This window comes from Acartia tonsa, chromosome 6 (assembly GCF_053477335.1).
Source record: "Acartia tonsa isolate MP-2025a chromosome 6, ASM5347733v1, whole genome shotgun sequence".
NCBI lineage: Eukaryota > Metazoa > Arthropoda > Copepoda > Calanoida > Acartiidae > Acartia > Acartia tonsa.
In genome coordinates this window covers 25,250,769-25,270,682 of record NC_137265.1, presented here as the reverse complement: position 1 = coordinate 25,270,682, position 19,914 = coordinate 25,250,769, and positions in this window count along the sequence as shown.

Below are 19,914 nucleotides of genomic sequence, written 5' to 3'. Positions count from 1 at the left end.
CGCTTGACCGATCTGGTTTTCCTTTACAAAGTAGCTCCTCATAGGTCATTGGAAAGTTTATAACAATTTTGAGGGAGGATACCTCTAGCATCCCAAGAGAAATCGTCCATAAAAATATGACTCTCTCCAAAAAAGATTTATTTTAAAAACTATAATTTTAGAGGGAGATCGATACCCCCCCCCCCCTCCCTCTAAAGTGCGACTATATAAATATACAAAGCCAGCTTACATTTTTTTGTGAATATTTACTTTACCCATGATTATTTACATAGTTTTCTTTTTTTCCTAAGTAATTTTATTTATCATCTTAAATTAAACAAAATTGGATAAATTCAAAAGTTTCATAGTAAAAGGTAATTGTCTTTGTTTTCAATATTTATCTTTGAAATCTTAATTTGTTTGTTTATGTATATGCAAATCTCCTTTTAGCTGTATTTTATGAATACTAGAGATTATTCGTGATCTATTTTGAATATAGGTGTTACATCCCTACCGCACAGTTTAATTCAGCTGTCAAAATCGAAATAGCCACACGCCAATGCACCCCTAGCATCTTAAGGCTCTGAATTAGAATATAAACCTTCCCAAGACCTATGAGAAGCTACCCTGTAAAGGAGAACCGATCGGTTCAGCGGTTAGCGAGATCCTTCAGTGCAAACATACACACAGATAGACAAGCACACATCCTGTTACTTTATTAAAAGGATTAGCAAATACTTTTCTAATCTTAATGTAAATTCTTGATATTGTTAGTACAGATATGATAGGACACCCTGAATACATTGTAATATTTTCCTTGTCATATTTATGAGTTTCTAATATACATAGAGCGCAGGGAGGGAAGGGACATTGGGCTTTTCATTAAACTTGTCCCCAAAGTTTTATTTTAACGTTTTCTTTTTCGTTGGCTTAACAACTTTGGGGACTTTTATTGAATTTTTATTAATTGGTGCATTGATTTGAGTGTCCAAATGTTTCAACCACTAATTTTAATCTACAGAAGGGATATTTTTTTGTATAATGTTTAGGGATGTACAGTACATATAATTTATCGGCCATTGTCTTATCCCTTTAGATGCCTGCATAGAGAGACCTTTTCAAACATGGAAATGATATAAACACCGAATGATTTCATAATAAAGAATTTCCAGACCAACAGGGTAACAATTCTACAGTACATTACTACTTTTCTCCAGTTTACAAATATTTTAAAAACGTTTTAAAACTATTATATAAAGTAGTAAGGTTATTTTGTCTCCAGCTCAAGATTTCAATGACTATAAATCGATTGAGTTCTTTTAGGGAAACTTCACATAGTTCCTGGGATAGTTTACTTATTAAATTTAAGGGTTGGGATGGTTTTAGGCTATTTCTTAATCTTAGAATTCAAAGCCTCTATATGGTAGGATCGCATTACTAGTTCATTATGTAGAGGCCCTAGGTCAAAGCTGCAAAATGAACAGTACACTAATATTAAAGGCATTTGCAGGTAGGGAGTGGTCATTGGACGGAAAATTACTCTTGTACATAAAAGTTTTATAACCCCGTTATCTTATTCGTTGCCTCAACACTTTGTGTTTTTTATTGAATTTTGATTGGTTGAGTCTAAATTTTCCAACTAATAATTTTAAACTACAGAAGGCGTATTTTTGTTTTTCATTATTAGGTAAGACTAAGAACTCCAGTTTATCGTCCATTATCTAACCTCTTAAGATCTCTAACAACTCATCCATCGAACTTTCTCTCCACTCCATTTATAATTAGTAATAGAAATAATTCTCGATAAAACTGTGTGTTTGTAGCGAAAGATCTCAGCAACCAATGGAGCGATAAGATTCCCATTTTCAGTAAAGTTTTCCGGGTGGAGAGAATGTTCCTTACTTATTGGGGGGGAAAGTTACCTCGACTCTCTAAAGAGAATTCCGCCCTGGAATTAATTACCTCTCCTCCCATTTTTTTTACTTTAAAAAAAACTCTAATGTGCAGTGGAGACCCGGAGGGTCGAAAAAACCCGATCCCCTTTTTTAAGTGCCCCTAGATGCTTCTAGGGGTGTTTCCGCTTGTACCTAATAAACCAATGACTTCCTGCAAGAATAAGACGCTGATATATGCTGATTTTCTGTTATCAATATTAGAAATAAGATTCTCTGAATAAATTAATGAAGATTAATTTTCCATTCTATAGTTGGGAAGATAGAAGTGCCAATCTTATCCTCCTAAGACTTTCAGGTTTTAAATATAAAAAAAGTTGAAAACAAGGATGTCAAATAAACAATAACATTTGTACAGTATCAGAATTTAATAGGCAAAATATAAATTTAAAGTCTAATCAAAATTGCATGTAAATTTGTTGTATTTTGCTTAGTTGCAAGATTATGTTAACCTTATAGATGAACGGACAGACAAAACCTAAATGTTAACAACCATCAAACCCTTTGTCAACGACCCAACTGTTTTCTTCATAGTTAGTCTAAAATTAATCATTATTATATTCATTCTTTATTAGCTCTTTATCTCCTGGCTCTCCTAAACTTGGTATTTTTATTATATCGACTTTACACTTGTAGAATTATAACATTATTTGATCATATTATTAAGATGTTTTCATTGGAGGTTTTTTTCTCTCAATATTTTTCAGTTCGGAGATTTTTTTATTTTTTGAAAACATTGAAAAAAACATTAAAAAAATTTAGAACATCTAAAAAAAACCTAATCTTCACAGGAATCGCTAAAAAACTCTAGTGCTTGTAAAAATGTTAATGTTTTCACTACTAACCAAAAAGTTTAAGAAAAAAAAACACTAAAGAACACTGAAAAACATTTAAAAAATAGGAATCGCAAAAAATTCTAGTGTTTGTAAAATGTTAGTGCTTCCATAAAAAGCAAATAAACATTGAAAATTTTTTTTGTTATTATTGAAAACATTACCTTAATGTTGGATATAGTTATTATATATGCAAATTTAATAACAGTTCAAATGTTAAACATAAAAAGCTTTCATTAACTGCCATTTAACATAATCAATGAAATTTTATTTCATCTCTAAGCTTAAGTCTAACAGAGTCCCTCTTATGTCTTATTAATATTAATTCTAATCACAATAATATGAATATATTTTTAGATTTTTTTTTCTTTCTGATAATGATAAACATCTTTATAAATAACAATTATTTATAACAATATATATCCATAAAAGCAAACATCAACAAATTAGATAATTGGACAATTAAAATTTAACAAATAAATAGTGACAACAACGCTTTTAATGGTCCTACGACAAACGCAGGAGTCCCAAACGTCGGAGTGGACACTTAACCTAACCTAACCTATTTTAGACCATCCTATAGGTTTTTAAAATGCCTAACCCCTGCAGGGGGCCTTCTTGTTCATTCATATCTTAACCTAACCTAATCTGTATAGAAATACTTAATAAGATTAATATTTTAACACTCCTGTGTTTGTCCACTCCAACGTTTGGGACTCTTGCGTTTGTCCTGGAACCCTTTTAATATTTGATAAATACAGAGAAAGAGAGAGAGGGGACAATGGGCTGTTTATTGAACTAGTGCCAAAATTTTTTATAATAATTTTCTTATTTGTTAGCTTAACAATTTTGGGGACTTGTTTTGATTTTTCATTATTTTGTTCATTAAGTTGAGTGTTGAAACGTTTCAACCACGAATGGAATTCACAGGGTAAATTTGTGTTTTATAATTGGAGTAGCACATCAATTTATCAGCAATTGTCTTATTGATTTAGAACCCATAAATTTTTGAAAATGATGAATACTTAAATCGTATATTTACATCATTTTCATTATCTTTCTAAGAATCATTATTTCAAAAAAAAGGTTATTATAATATGAATCATACAAAAATATTGTGTTAAATCGTACAGACTTTCTTACGCATGTTGGATTATTCATTATTCATATAAAAAAAAACACTAATACAATGTTTGAGATCAATCAGACGATTCTAACATGCCTAAAATAAACAAAGTTACGGACGCAAGGAATGCTATAACTCAAAGTAGATCATCATCCTTTTAATTAGGCCTAATTGATTTTTTCTTAAATCTATATTATTATTAGTCCAGGAAAAACGTTCTGATTAAAGTAAATCCACGTAATTTGTTAATTAAACTAGTAATGTAGTAAGCCTATTAACAGCGATTTTACCCCTGACAGAATATATTTAAATGCCAATTATATTAAGTGACAATTATTATATATTTATCATTAGTCCAGGAAAAACGTTCTGATAAAAGTAAATCCACGTAATTTGTTAAAGGGACTGTGAACGTAAATTTTTCTCATCTTAATATCAAATCTTAACATTATCTCATTCATAAAATCTCACAGATAGAACAAAACGCGCTTTTGTTTGCTTAAAAAACGGCTTTTTCCGACGATTTTTTAGGGAAAGGAAGAAATTTTCCCTATTATATAAAATGTGCATTAAATTGCTTTTTTCTCCCATTATAGCTAAAATTAAACTTTTTCACATAGTTCTTGATTTTTCCTAATGGTTAAGCTGACTTTTAACATAATCCTTGCTGTAAACCAATGTATAGTTACTTAGAAATTGATAAAATAAGCAATATTTTTTATTGAAAACCAAATACAATAACAAAGCTAGAAACAGGTTTTTTTTATTAGTATCCATTAACTTTAGATGGCCCATCTCTTGCCCACCTTTAATTACAAATTTGTAAATAATAAAGAGGCAATATTTCTTTATATTAAACAGTCTGATAAAAGTGTAAACTAATTCTCCAAAGTGGGTTATTTATTGTCCAACACAATAAAAAAGGATATTATTATTTTAAATAACCTATGAGATTCAACCCTTTGTAGACAGTGAGGTATTTTCTTGTCAATAATACGAATTTAAAATAGGTCTTAATTACCTAATTACTACGTTATAAAAAAAACTGTCTCTCGTTTCCTTAAAAAACGGCTTTTTCCGCCGATTTTTATTATGTCCAAGATTGGGGGAAAAAATTCCGGACTATATAAAATGTGCAGTTAATTTCCTTCTATAGCTAAAACTAAACTTTATGACATAGTTCTCTATTTTTCCTAACGGTTAAGCTGACTTTTAAAATAATCCTTGCTTTAAACAAATGTATAGTTACTTAGAAATTGATAAATAAGCAATATTTTTTATTGAAAACCAAATACAATACAAGCTTCAAACTTCCCAAAAAAAATCAAAATTTTAAAAATTAATATTTTGAATGCATAATGTATAAATTGTTTATACATTACATCGCTTTTCCCTTTGACGGGAGTAGCTGAAAATAGCGTTTGCAATAATTGGGTTATCTGCTGTACACTTTAGGAAACTAGGGCTTGAATAGGAAATCCATTTTCAGCTAATAAAATAACTTCTGAGATTCAACCCTTTGTAGACAGTGAGGTATTTTTTTCTCAATAATACGAATTTAAAGTTATTACTTAATTACTTTGTTATTTAAAAACTAATTGGCAATTTTATATCATGATATAAATCCCAAACAGTAAGTAAATTGTTTCAACTATATATGACAAGTTAAATATCCCTACAAACATTATAAGAAACAAAAACGTTCAGATTTTCCGTTTTTTCCTTTTTCCCTCCAAAATACGGCGTTGCTACAAAAGACCAACTCTACAAAAGACCAACGCCTACAAAAGACCAAATAGTCGGTTCTACAAAAGACTAACTCTACAAAAGACCAACGCCTACAAAAGACCAACAACTACAAAAATTGTAGTGCTGGAAGGTCTATAGCTGCAATTGATGTACATCATATTTGTATTTATCAAATTAATGAATATAATCAATAAAAAGAATGCTATAAATAGATTATAAACAACACAATTACGAGAAAATAATTTAAACTTTTTTTTTGTATCAATGTAATGAAATAATGGCTTGAAAATCTTCTAAGAAAAATTTTTAAATCTTTCAATTTTAATGATAAAATCTTCCAATTTTGATGATAAAAAAATCATTTCTCTCAAACATTTTGTAACAAATGGTTATCCTTTCTATGAAATGGCAGAAATGGGGCTGAAACAAGCTGTTTTTTTTCTATTTCTAACATAAAAAAAGAATCCTAGAGGACGAAAATCGCTACCAGTACATGAAAATAAAATATAATGCCAAAGGAGACACTACTTACTGGGTCTGCCGTCAAAAGAAGGCTCTAAATTGTAGAGCCAGTGCAATTACAATAACCAAGTTCCAGCAGTGTGTAGCTGGCACCTACACAGATTCTAACCCTGGGAGCAAAGACAGGGCTCAGGATGTCCAAGATGTAGGCAGCCATTGCAAATTACAAGCGCACCTTCATTACTGAATACATGTTTGGACTTAAGAGCTTGGGTTACATCTGAGATGCCAGTTTTAGTACATCAGAATTGTAAAAATTATTATATGTGCTTCTATTATTAAGTATATAAATTGATTATGTTTTACTGTATTAATAAATTTGATATACACTCAATTTCTCCCACAGGTGTCTTAAATAGACATTTAGTAACCCCCCTTCCCCTTCGGAGATAACTGTTTTTATTTCATTAAAAATTTTAAACATCCCTTCCCTCCGTTAAAAGAAGTCTCAAATTTCTCTGACTTGGAGTTAATTTTATTTTTATAGAAACGAAGTCGCCTAAAAAAGAACTTATACATGCCTAGTCGTATGCTTCTATAAGAAATCTCAAACTGCCTATGAAATTTATGAGATTTTTTTATTTTTAAGTTTTAACAGACACTAAATTACTTAAATATATAGGATATAGAACTGTTTAACGTTTGAAGTAGGTGTTATATATTTGAAAATTTAAAATAATGTAAAACTTAGTTTCATTTTCTAAACACTAATATATATATTTGTTAATATAAGCCAATAGAAGGTAAAATACTCCATTCTATTTTGTCAATATTTGCACTAAATCTTTCGTAGCGTACATAGACATTGAAGAAAATTTCAGTTTAAAAAAAGAATATTTTGTGTCTAAATCTATTCCAATTATTTAAGTTTTATTAACGAATCTACTCTATATTCCAAAATATTCGGTCGTCTGTCTGTCTGAAAGAAGCGATATGAAGGGAATGTGATTTTTTCAGCTCCTATTCAAGATAGACGACTGAAATTTTTATGTTAAATCAATGTACCAATGAGCATCCCGTATATGATTTACTCAGAAGGTCAAGCTTCAAAACAAATAAAGTGTTGGGATTTTTAAAAATATTTATCGTATATTCTCTTTTTCATTTTTTTACAACAACTTAACATCTGCTCTATAACTCAATTTGTCCGCTTGTCCAAGATTTTTTGTGCTTGGCTACAAATGAATATTGTCATCCTTGTTTCTTTTGTATGAAACATGATTGATTAACGTAGCAACACTGAAATGCAGGGGGGAGGAGACTTTGATCTGTTTATTTCAATACTCCCCAAAGTTTTATCATAACGTTTTCTGATTCGATGGGGAATTTATTAAATTTTATTAATTGGCTAATTATGTTGAGTATCCAAACGGTTCAACCACTAATTATAATCTAGAAAATGGTTAATTTTGAGTATCATCATTAGGGATGTACATCAATTTATCGGCCATTGTCTTATCCCTTCAGATCCCTGCTGAAATGTCAGGTATAAACTATCTATGCTTATATTTCACCCCTAAATTGAAATGATGTTTATGTCCTTGTGAAAGGTTCTTCATTCAATATTTTCTTTTTCTCTACCTTACCTTTCACGACTAGAATACTGACCAAATTGAAAAATGTTGAAACTTTTTTCAAGTATTTGGGCTTCATTCAAATATTGAGTAGTTGTCAGATTTTCAAAAGTGAAGCTTTTCTATAATTAGGGTAGGTCCGTCCGTCCGTACGTCTGTAACGGATAGCTTTTGTCGATAATTTAGGCATGTTAGAATTCTCCTATTGATTTAAAACTTTGTATGGTGATTCCTGTAATAAAGGGTACGATTTAGAAAGCGTAGCAACTCTAAAATCGGTACCAGAATGTCCGTACGTCGATTTTAAACTTGTTGATTTTTAACTTTTTTTAACAACAAATTTGTATGTGATAAAATTGTAAGATTGATTTGATGTTTGGAATACTGATTCCTAGGACAATAAAGTACAATGTTATAAGCGAAGCATCTCTATAATCAAGTCCTAAAAACGTAAGTATGTCCTTAAAAATTATCCTGTATTTAATCAGTTTTTCAACAAATTTAATTAAAATTTTGATTCGACATTTATACATTTATGTTCTGATTTTTCAGTTCTGACACACTACAAGTATTAATGTTCGTTTGTCCTACCGTTTCAGAGCTTTGCTTTTATGGATGTTGCCATCCTTGTTTGTTTTGTATTTGATTTAAATGAATGAAAATGTTGTAATGGTTATTTAATATTATAAGCAATATAATGTTATCCCATAAAAAAGGGATAGGTATAACTATCTTTCTAGTACTTTGCATTACAGCAAAGTTAAGTCACCTAAAGGAATACTCGAAATATCACCTCAACAAGCCTTGCTCAGAATCGAAAAAAAGGTGAGGCTAGTATTTCCTTTCTTTGTTTATTTGCGTTAAAATATGTTTAGGTTGGCCAGCAGGACATAAACAAAATATAACTTCAATTATTTTAAATTTTTAACCTTTTTTGTATATAATTAATCTATTCATCAATTTTTTAAATACTTATTTCTATTACCACGTGGTACAACGTTATAAGCAAAGCCTATTTATAATCTAATCCTTAAATGGATGGTTTCATCCTTGTTTTAACATAATTAACCTAGAAAATGTTTGATAAATCTCGGTCAAACACCTGAGAAATTTAATTTATCAAAGCAAATACTTTTCTGACTGAAGAACCAAACAAATACAAAACTATTTCAATCTCTAACCTCATATATACAGTGTGTTTTTTTTATGAGAACTTTTTTGAAAGCAATTTTACCCCACTTATAGTTATCAGAATTTAATGAGTAATGGCTTATTTTCTTCGTTTTTTAAGGCAATTAATAGAACAACACAAAAATATTTCAGTTTTTATTTAAGAGTACAGTAAAATCTAAAATTCAAAACTCAGGTGTCAACATCTAAAAATGGTTTTAGCGCTTTTTTCTTATGCTCAAATAATCAACCTTTTGCAAGAATGGCTGCTAAACACTTCAAAGTTGAGATATAGAGCTAAAAATGTATACAGATACTATTAGGGACATGTACTAGAACATATCAAAGTTTAGAGTCATATCTCAACCAGGGAGGGAGTACTGGCCCCCCAAAGTCGACTACAGAAAATCCATTTTTTAAGAAAAATGCGCTAAAACCATTTTTATATGTTGACACCTAAGTTTTGAAATTTAGATTTTACTGTACTTTTTAAATAAAAACTGAAATATTTTTTTGTTGTTCTATTAATTGCCTTAAAAAACAAAGAAAATAAGTCATTAATCATTAAATTCTGATAACTATAAGTGGGGTAAAATTGCTTTCAAAAAAGTTCTCATAAAATAAACACACTGTATATATATATATAAATATATACTAGTATCTGCGCACTAGCATCTAAGGGCTCTGTATTTAAGAGGGTAAAAAGAACAGAAAAATAGCCTAAAACCGTTCTAATACCTACATACTAAAATGAAAAAGTCTAAAACCATCCTGGGACCTATGGGAAGCTTCCACGAAATCAATCAGTTCAGTAGTTATCGAAATCTTAAGCTACCGACAAAAAATCTTACTACTTTATATGATAGAACGAAGTAACTAGCGGCTTCGCTCCTAGCCTCTAGGGGCTGTGCCCCAAGAGGTTTGGTCAACCTATTTTTGTGTTATTTAGATTTAAAAAGAAAGAAAAAATTTTTTTTGGGGGGGTGGTATTTTTCATTTTTTGGAAGGGTTTGGGGTGTTCCATCCCCTAAAAAATAGCTTAAAACCATTAAAGGACCAGTAGGTGTATTTCCTGAAGAGCAGAGCCTAATTGGTTCAGTGGTTACTGAGATCTTAAGCTTCAGACGGACAGACAGAAAGACATTGTACTACTTTTTATTACAGATAAATGTATGTCTGTCCATTCATCCATCTTTTCTTCTGTATGTTGCTTGAGACCTTCCTTTTCAGAAAATTTATCAACTGAATACACGACAACTGAGGCCAAGGTAGGCAGCTGCGTCTTCAGCCGAGAAGCTGTTGCTGATGGTGATTGCAGTTGAATGGAAGATGGTTTTCTCTAAACTCTTTGACTGAATATTACAGCTGCTATATTCAAACTGTCTACAAAACCGCATTTTAGACTTACATTTTGTAACTTTAATGATAAATATTTTGAAGTTATTATGTTTTTCAACCTATTTTTAAAAAATTACACTATTCTAATACCAGGTATAAGGTATAACCAACAAGAAAATTAAATCTAAAATAATATTGGGGGGGGGGGGGCAAATGGAGAGGTTGTCAATTTTACGATGTGTTGCTCCCCAACGACAGCAGAAAACCGCGTATAGGTTTCGTGATTTTTTTCGAATTAATTTTGTTATTGGTATAAGCTGTTCTAATACATGGAGATATATTTCGATAGATAAATAGTAAGAGCTGCGTAGGAATAGTAATAAGCCTATACGTTTTGTAGTTATAAGGAAAAATACAACGTAAAATAACTATATTGTTTTCTTGTTTTTGCCAAAACCAACTAATGATTAATAGTTTAATAATAGTTTTACGCTTAATTTTCTTTTCTTTCGGAAATATATAAAAAGGAAAGAAAAAATGAATGGTTATTATGTTGTCCATAATAAATAGTTAATTATATACAAATTTTACGAGAGCGAGAATCCTGAAAGAAACACACAGACTATATATATAACGCTTATATAGTGACAGATATATAAGTGACGGATAGTTCAATGTTCAGACAAACTGACATTTATGTAGAGAAGATCCACTTCTAACTAATATAATTTCTGCATATAAACTATATACTTGGCATCAAATCAATGGGTGTTAATCAAAAAAAGCTAAATTTCAAGAAAAAACGCTTTTCTATGTTTAGGGATTGTCCTTACTTTCGTCCGTCTGAAATTGATAGGTCTAAAATCTTCCTATCGATATTAAGTCATTCGATCTTATAGTTCATCTAGATCCGTTGAAAAACTATAAAAGCTAAACGTAAAAAAAATTCTGTAATTTTTTTATGTATATAAGTCAGATATCAGAACACACATGACCCACAATTTTTAGGAATGGTTATAATTTGCCATGGGATTGGGCAGTTTGTTTACTATATGTGGGGTTTACAAATATTTGTTCATCCCAGGAATAAAGTATATCCATCAGGCGAAATAAATATTAATCTAAATAAACAAAAAAATATTTGGAAGGCAGAAAAAACGACGTGACGCCCCCTAAAAATCAGCAAATACATTTTCGAATTAATGCTTCAGTAGTTGGTTAGAGCTGTGTCCATCCCCAATTTTGATTAATGCAACTGAAGCTTTTTAAAGATTTTACTCTGTATGACAATACTTTGCAACCATTTTGTACTTTGTTTCATAAAGGGGGAGGTAGGTTATGCTAAAATTCCGTAAAGGTGTAAGTTTTAAGGCTTAAAACAGTAGTAGAACGATAAAATTTATGTTAACTTAAAACAATGTCTATAGTTCTTTTCAATAAGGAATACACATATTTAGTGAATATTATCGTTCTACTACTGTTTTGAAGCCTTAAAACTCACACCTTTACGGAATTCTAGCACAACCTACCTCCCCTTTTGTAGGTGTTACTGAAATAATAGATTCGTAAGATTTATTGAACATACTAATAGCCTTGTTTTTATCAAAGAAAATAAGTATTATATTCAGTGTTTCTTATTATTAGTTTTAAAGCTAAAGAGATTTTGGTTCTGAATAAAAAATTATTTTTTAAATATTTTCCTTAGTTATATTAAAATAGATTCAAAACTTGATAGTTGTTCAACATAAAACAATTTTGTATAGAAAACAACCGTTTAAAGATCTATGTATTTTCATAAATAAGTCTATGAATATAGATGTATAACCAGCTAATCACCTAGATCCCCCTGTTGGGGGCCTTTTTCGTCTGATAGCTAATTGTTTTTTGCTCCTTTGTAGCGACTTGGCTGTGCTTATATTCCCAACGCTAATGGTTGATTTTTATAGACCAAGTTGAAAGTCGGTTCAGGTTCCTCGGGGTGGGAACAAACAGTTAAACCCTTCCCCTTTATTGTCTTACTCTAATTTTCCATGCATAATTTGGTGATTGAATAACTTATTAATACAAATTTCTAGAATGAAGGTATTGAAACCTATATTTTGAAATTAAAAAGTTTGATCAAACAAAAAGAAATATCCTGTTTTATCATAATACTGATTTTCCTCTTACTTTTTAACATGCAAAGTATGTTCTATAAAGCTTAGCACCTGCAGTCATTAACTGAAGGTTAATAGCATAAGTTCCGTTGGGAGGGGTTTGCTAGCTTCTTTTTTTTTGTGTACGGGCGATTTCAATTAAAAAAGATTGTTTTAACCCTTCCCAGGACTTATTCAAAGCTACACTGTAAAGGAGAAACATATTGGTTCAGCCTTTAGCGGATCATTCGTTAGATAGATACTTGTTACTATTATATACGAAAGCATATTTTAATTTATTTTCTTTAATGTATCTCTTAGAGTTCGGACATTTCTTGTTGATGATAATAATAGTAAGGAAACTTTTATTAAAAACTTTTTAGAAAAGTCTAGATAAGGAAATATTTCTTTTTGAAATGAATACTGTACGAACAGGTAGAATCTTTGATGAAAATAAAACCTGGAGGAGCTGAACTTTAAAGATCATACCTAGAATTTCAATTTACTGTGAATTTGTATTTCTATCTCATTTTGTGGTGTGTAAAAGATTAGTGAGGGAGGGAGGGAGGGAGGGGACAATTGGCTGTTTATTACACTAGTCCCAAAAGTCTTAAATCAACGTTTTCATATTCATTAAACAACCTTGGAAACTTTTATTAAATTTTGATTTGTTGGTTCATTTAGTTGAGTGTCCAAACGTTTCAACCACTAATTGTAATCTACAGACGGGGTAATTTTGTATATCATTATTGGGAATTTACATCAATTCATCGAACATTATCTTATCCCTTTAGATCTCTGGTAAGATAAAGTCTGTAATTAAGTGACTTTTTAAGTGCAATAACTCCATACACCTGAGAATTTAGATAACCCTAATATCACAATGATGGGCGGCTACAGGATATACTAGCAAAAATTTCTGGGTACAGAAAAAAAATATACTCAGTATTCAGGAAACTTTGAACAGTGAACTTACTTAGAAACGTTAAAATTCAAAATCAAATCTTACATGACTAAATGACTTTTATGTCAGTTTTTGCGAATATCGCCGCCCACAACGGACACTTTAATTATTCTAAATCTTAACTCTACCTTTCCAAAAAAAAATGTCAATGTAACTAATAAAATTTTAAAAACTACGGCCGTTTAGAAGTTGTTAAGTAAAATATGACCTAAACACAAAGGTCAGAGGGGAGAAGGAAGCAAAAATCAGGAATTGGCAGCAGCTCGGCAGCTGCGACAAACCTTCATATTTATACTGTTTAGGTGCTTTGAATTTTTTGTGAAAAGAGTGATTGCCATATTTGTGTCCGGTCTAGACTACCAGCTGATTTTTAAAAATTGTAAAAGGTTGATTTCCCTGATGCTTACATGTTGCTGACGCACGGCTGCCGAGCCCTGGCAAAAATGACAATTACTGTGTTATGGTAAGAATTTCTTAATCCAAAAAAAAATAGAATTGTCATTGTCTGTTCTAAGTAATCTACTCTATCTTATCCAGATTTTCATTCATGTCTAGTAGAAATAGAACCCAATCAAATAATAGAAAACTTTCCCTACTTACATAGAATATTTACATCAGACCACTGACATTCATTCTTCAGATAGATAGATAGATACCTTATTATTGTTATCTAATTGGGGCGGGATTCTCCTTCAAATTCAAATGATCATCTAGAGAACCTAAGGGCATTTACCGCTTGTAATAGGTTGTAATACTCCACTAGTGGATCTTAGGTTAAGGAACAACCAACAGACAAACAACCCTTTGGTTGCACGACCTTTGTCTGAGCAGTCATAACTGTGTATTGTAGTGAGTCGCGCCTGTTAATGGGCCAATACATTCCCCCTACTCTAACTATTTGTGTCGCGCACCTGACACAGCCTCAGTAGGAACCATTTTCAACGTCTTTAATTATGACGCTGTGTCAGGCTGAGATACGAACCTATCACCTCTCCGATGCACTACGTGTTGAGCCACGTTCGCGGGTTAGATAGATATAATATAAATCAATAATATATTTATTATTATCATATTTTTTTCTTTGTTAGTTTTATTTCTTTTAATAATATAATATCTATTGACATGTTGAAATAAAATTGCTAATTCTATTTATGTTTGGTGACAGTTGCACTATATATACAGGGTCATCAAAATGTCAGAGTTATTTTTAAAAGCGAAGCTTTTCTATAATTAGGGTCGGTCCGTCCGGGACAGATAGCTTTTTTCGTTAATTTAGGCAAGTTAGAATTGTCCTATCGATTTCAAATTTTGCAGAGTGATTAGTGTAGTATTTAGGTACGATTTAGAGAGCACAGCAACTCTATAATCACTACCAGAATGTCCGTACGTTACTTTAAACAAGTTAATCTTTTTTATTTTTTTAACAACAATTTTTATGTGATGAAATTATCCGATTGATCTGATTTTTGGTATACTGATTCCTGGGACAACAAAGTACAATATCATAAGCGAAGCAACCCCCCCCCCAAAAAAAAAAAATATATATTTTTTTTATAGAAAATAATTATGTGGTAGGCGGGTGACAAACAGGGAGGTAAGGGTATTTGTCTTTAAATTATACTGGTACCCAAGGTTTTAATAACACGTTCTCTTATTGTTGGCTTAAAAATTTGGGGGGATTATATTTGTTTTTTTTTCAAAATGGCAGTGTCCAAACTTTTTCATTAATCTTAATCTATTTGAGAAGTGGAAATTTTGTTTATTATGATTTGTACACTAGTGTACATAAATTAAGGTGTTCTATACCATGGAAATTTCTTAATACTAATATTTTAAATATTATTGATATCTTGATACAATTAACTGGAAAAAGTTTAAATTCTAACAAGAAAAATTATTTGCATTGAAAGCGTAGTAAAAACGAGCCATTATTTTTATACAGTATGGAAATAAATTTTTATATTTAAAATAATTTATGAATCAGGAATAAGGCATAGCCAAGAAGCAAAATAAATCTAATATAATATTTGGGGGAGATATAAAAAGGTAATCAAATCTAGTAAGTGTTGCTGCTAAACAAAGCTGACAATCAAATGATTTATCACAGGTTTTATGATTTTTTTCGAATAATGCAGCAAATAGGAAGGTTGAGGACTGTTTAGCTGTTGCAGCGATTGGAGGAACAGTAAAGGGAATGGTATAATGATCAGGGAGAAAGGGAGGGGACAATGGGCAATTAATTCAATTTAAGAGTTTTCGCAGAAAGGTCATGAAAACCCGATTTTTCCAGAAAATTTCAAGAAAATCATAAAGTGATAATAGTTATCTAAATTAGAAAACTCAAATTAAGAAAAAGTTTTAGGAAAAAAAGGATCTACTTATAAATCAGCTTATCAGTACATCACAATGAAGTTAACATTCTATAATTAATCACTAGAAAAATCACTCTTAAAACGTCTTCATCCCTTCTCAAAATTCCACTAAAATTTAAGAAAACACGAAGGGTTCTTACATTGTTTTTTACACAAATATCACAGTAGAGTTTCTAGACATGAAAAGACATTTTCTTAAAATATATCCAAGAATCCGCCGAAATAATTTTATACAAAATAACTTTTTTGTCTGCTAGAATTTGTGTTATTTGTTTATTGTTTTTATTTTTGTCTGCTAGATTTATAACAAAATCAGCGGCAATTGTGCGCCTGTACCCCAAGTCCCCAAAATCAGCCTAAATCCTTCACGAACACTTTAAGCTGGTACCCAAGGTTTTAGACCCTAAAATATTGAATATTCGATTCATTGTCCCCTCCTTTTCTCCCGGGATAATGATACTGGTTATGGATGAGCTGAAAATGGATTGCCTATTTCTTCAATAATTTCCAAATATGTACAGCAGATAACCCAATTATTGCAAACGCTATGTTCAGTAAGAGATATAAGTTTTCCGGAATTTTAATGTAGGGAGTAGATTTGAAATCTGCATCAAATTTTAAGGATATTTTAAAAAATTCGTTTTTTGTAAAATTCTTTATCTAAAAGCGAAAATACATTTTAAGTTAATTAATTTTGACCAATAAGATAGGTGGATTTTAAACTACCTGCGCTCTAATTGGTTGAATGATGTACGACATCCAATCAGAGCGCAGATTTTTTAAATCCACCAATCACAGATGCCAAAATTAATTAACTTAATTTGTATTTCCGCTTTTAGATAAAGAATTATACAAAAAACGAATTTTATAAAAAAAAATCCTTAAAATTTGATGCAGATTTCTAATCTACTCCCTATATTACAATTCCGGAAAACTTATATCTCTTAATGTTCAGCTACTCCGTTCAAAAGGAAAAGCGATATAATGTAAAAACGATTTATACATTATACATTCAAAATTTTAATTTTTTAAATTTAGATTTTTTGGGGAAGTTTGAAGCTTTTTTAGCTAGTAGCAAATATTGAGATAGGACGCGGATGCTAAGTACACTTTCGGAAACTAAAATTCAGGACATCTGGTTATGTACATAAGTGTGTATTTTGAGAGTTGAAAGAAGCAGAGAGAGAGGGGACATTGGGCTATTTATTACCAAAAGTCTTATAATAGCGTTTTCTTATTTTGTTCCATTGGAGAATGTGCGTTTTGGTTGTGTTGTGCCTTTGAAAGTGCACTTGAACGCGAAAGAACCCTACTGTAAGCCTGTTCTGCTTGCTATAAATATACCCAGGTGACGATTATTCATGCGTGTTGTGTATAGGGCAAAATTTTGATCGATTACGATTAAAACGGCAATTATTAATACTTGTTTATGAAAAACTTAAGCATTTAACCTGTGCATTTATTATTAGTACCATTTTATGTTCGGCCGAGTTATTAAGATATGATTTTTGCTTTATCTGATTCTGGTACCCTTATATGTTATATCTTGATTTAATGTGTTTTATTTTGTTTTAGTTCCATGGTTTTCATCACTTTCAGTAAAGAAATTTGAAATCAGTCTGGTTGTTTATTTATCGAACAGCGAGTAGCAGTTAAATCAAATTCCGCGGGTTGTTCTCGTCTAAAGATCTCGAGTTCTATAACGTGGGCAAAACAGCCATAGTCTTATCCCTTTAGATCCCTGGGAAGGAAGAGTTTATAAAATAAAAGAGTAGAAATTTAATTAAAAGGGAGATTTATCAACAGTAGATCTAAACTTCTAATTATAAAGTAGTTGTGATTATAAAAAATTAAATTCTAAAAAGATATTCTTTCCATTCTTGTTTAAAGTTAAAACTGCTCACAAAACTTAATCGGATTTAATACTTTCAAGAGTTAGAAAACTATATTAGAAAATTTAAAAAACAGTTTCTCTTTCAGTTTAAATGGACCTTGTTAAGATAACCCTGCTACTCTATATCTATAGTATGTCCTTATGCCGAATTTGCTAGCTACTCATTACTTTTGGCATATCAAGTAGCGCATATCCCCTCTATGCCAAGAAGGTGATAGGTTCGAATCTCAGCAAAACTCCGCCTATTAACACCAATAGTAAATGTATCTTGATGCCTCAGTCTTTAAACATGTGCAATTCAATATTCTGTAAAGTTAACACTTCAAGACAAAATCTGTTCAATCAACGGGTTGGTTGTCTGTTGCATGTTACTCAGTATAATGGGGGAAACAGGGACATTTCTCATCTAAGTTATCTCAGATTGTTAGAACTGACGTTATAGTGACATGGACAGCAACCTCGCCCTTAGTACAAGGTAATTGACAGGTTAGAAAAAGGGTAAGTAGGTTATAAGATACTGGTGATTAAAGTCAAATTAGTATTTAATTTTAAAAATGCTTTAGTTTTGTATATTTTAGTGAATAAAACATTGTAAGAATATTTTTAAACTCTAGAAATCCTTATATGTATGTATAATATGGGCTATGCAAAAACAAACCCTAAATTTGTCATTCTTGCATATGTCAATTATGGATGAAACTAAACAGAATAAAACTAACAAAAAATAACTTAATTTAAAATGCATGTTTTTTTCACATTAAATTGTATTAAAATTGTCACCCCTTAATTAAATGGGTGACAGTACTTGTTAAATTAAATGAAAATGAATTTTGTATTCTAATAATTAAATGTTTTTAAAAAGATTTTAGATAGTGCACCTACTCTTTAATCATGGTGTGCAAGTCTAAGATTTATAAAATTCTGTATATCATAGATAGAGAAAAATACCGGCCGACCTCTCTTTTTATGCCTTCCTTATCTGGCAACTGAAATGCTTGTTGTGCGGCAAGTGCAACTCAAAGCCATTCTTTTGGGTAATACCACCTAAAAAGGTGTTATAATAACCATGATTTTTTACACCACCAAAAAATCTACCCATATATCTTTTGATACTATTTATTATACTGCTCCCCCCCCCCCCAACCCTTCCAGAATAAAATCTAAAAAATAACTATAAATGATAATATTTTCTGCTCACATGTTAGTTTTATCCCCGGAGAAAAGAATATTTATCTCCCCCCCCCCCCCGGAAAAAAAAGGACTTTGACTCCAGAACTGAAATAAATATCCTCTTGAATTTCTATTAAATTACAGTTAAATATTAAGATTCTATTTTTAAAAATATCTGCGCTATTTAAGGACATAATTTTTCATGTTCATTTTATTTATGTTGCTGATAAATTCTGGAGAAGATGTCTAATTGAAAATTTATTTTTATCTCCACGTCACTATTTAAATCAACTGACACGTAAAATCTATTTACAATTATCTCTTTTTAAATTTTTTTTTATAAAATTATAAGCTTTTGTTTCTTAAATCTTTTATTATCTTATGATTATGTTTTGAAATTTTAAAAAGAAAAGAATAACAATTAGTGCTAAAACAATCAAAGTTAGTAAAACAATGATGATAACATCTACAAAAGTACTTAATAAACAGAACATTAATTTCTTAGTGTAAACGAAATTGTACAACGGAGAGTGAAAGAACGTTCTTTTATTTTGAGACTTGGTTTTAGAGAAGCCTCGCTAATAATATTGTACTTTGTTGTCCTAGGAATCATTATTCCAAAAATCAGATGAATAGGATAATTATGTAATATAAAAAAAATGTTGACAAAAAAGTTTAAAAATCAGCATATTTTGAATGGACTACAGATTTTCTGGTAACGATTATAGAGTTGCTAAATCGCACCTAACTGTTAAATGAATAATAATAAGGTATGAAATTGCTGCACTCTCAAAGAGGTAAAAATTGTTCTTATTTACACAATTTCCCAAACCAAAATAATTAAACATGAAATAATCATTTTGTTTACTATTAAAATCTGTATTCATAATAAGACGATATTTATATAGTTTGCTCCAAAAGACATTTTTTCACTAAATCGATTTTTCTGAAAACTTTAAAAGCTGCCAGCTACTAGACGGCTGGAGGTTATCTAAAAATTATTTAAATCGACATAACAAGGACAAAATGAAATAGGTAAAGTAAATCAAATAATTCAAAGGGAACAAGCAGGGAAAAAAAGTTTTCTTTTGCCCCGTGTTCTATGTGCAGTAGTAAGTCTTTGCTATTCCAGATTA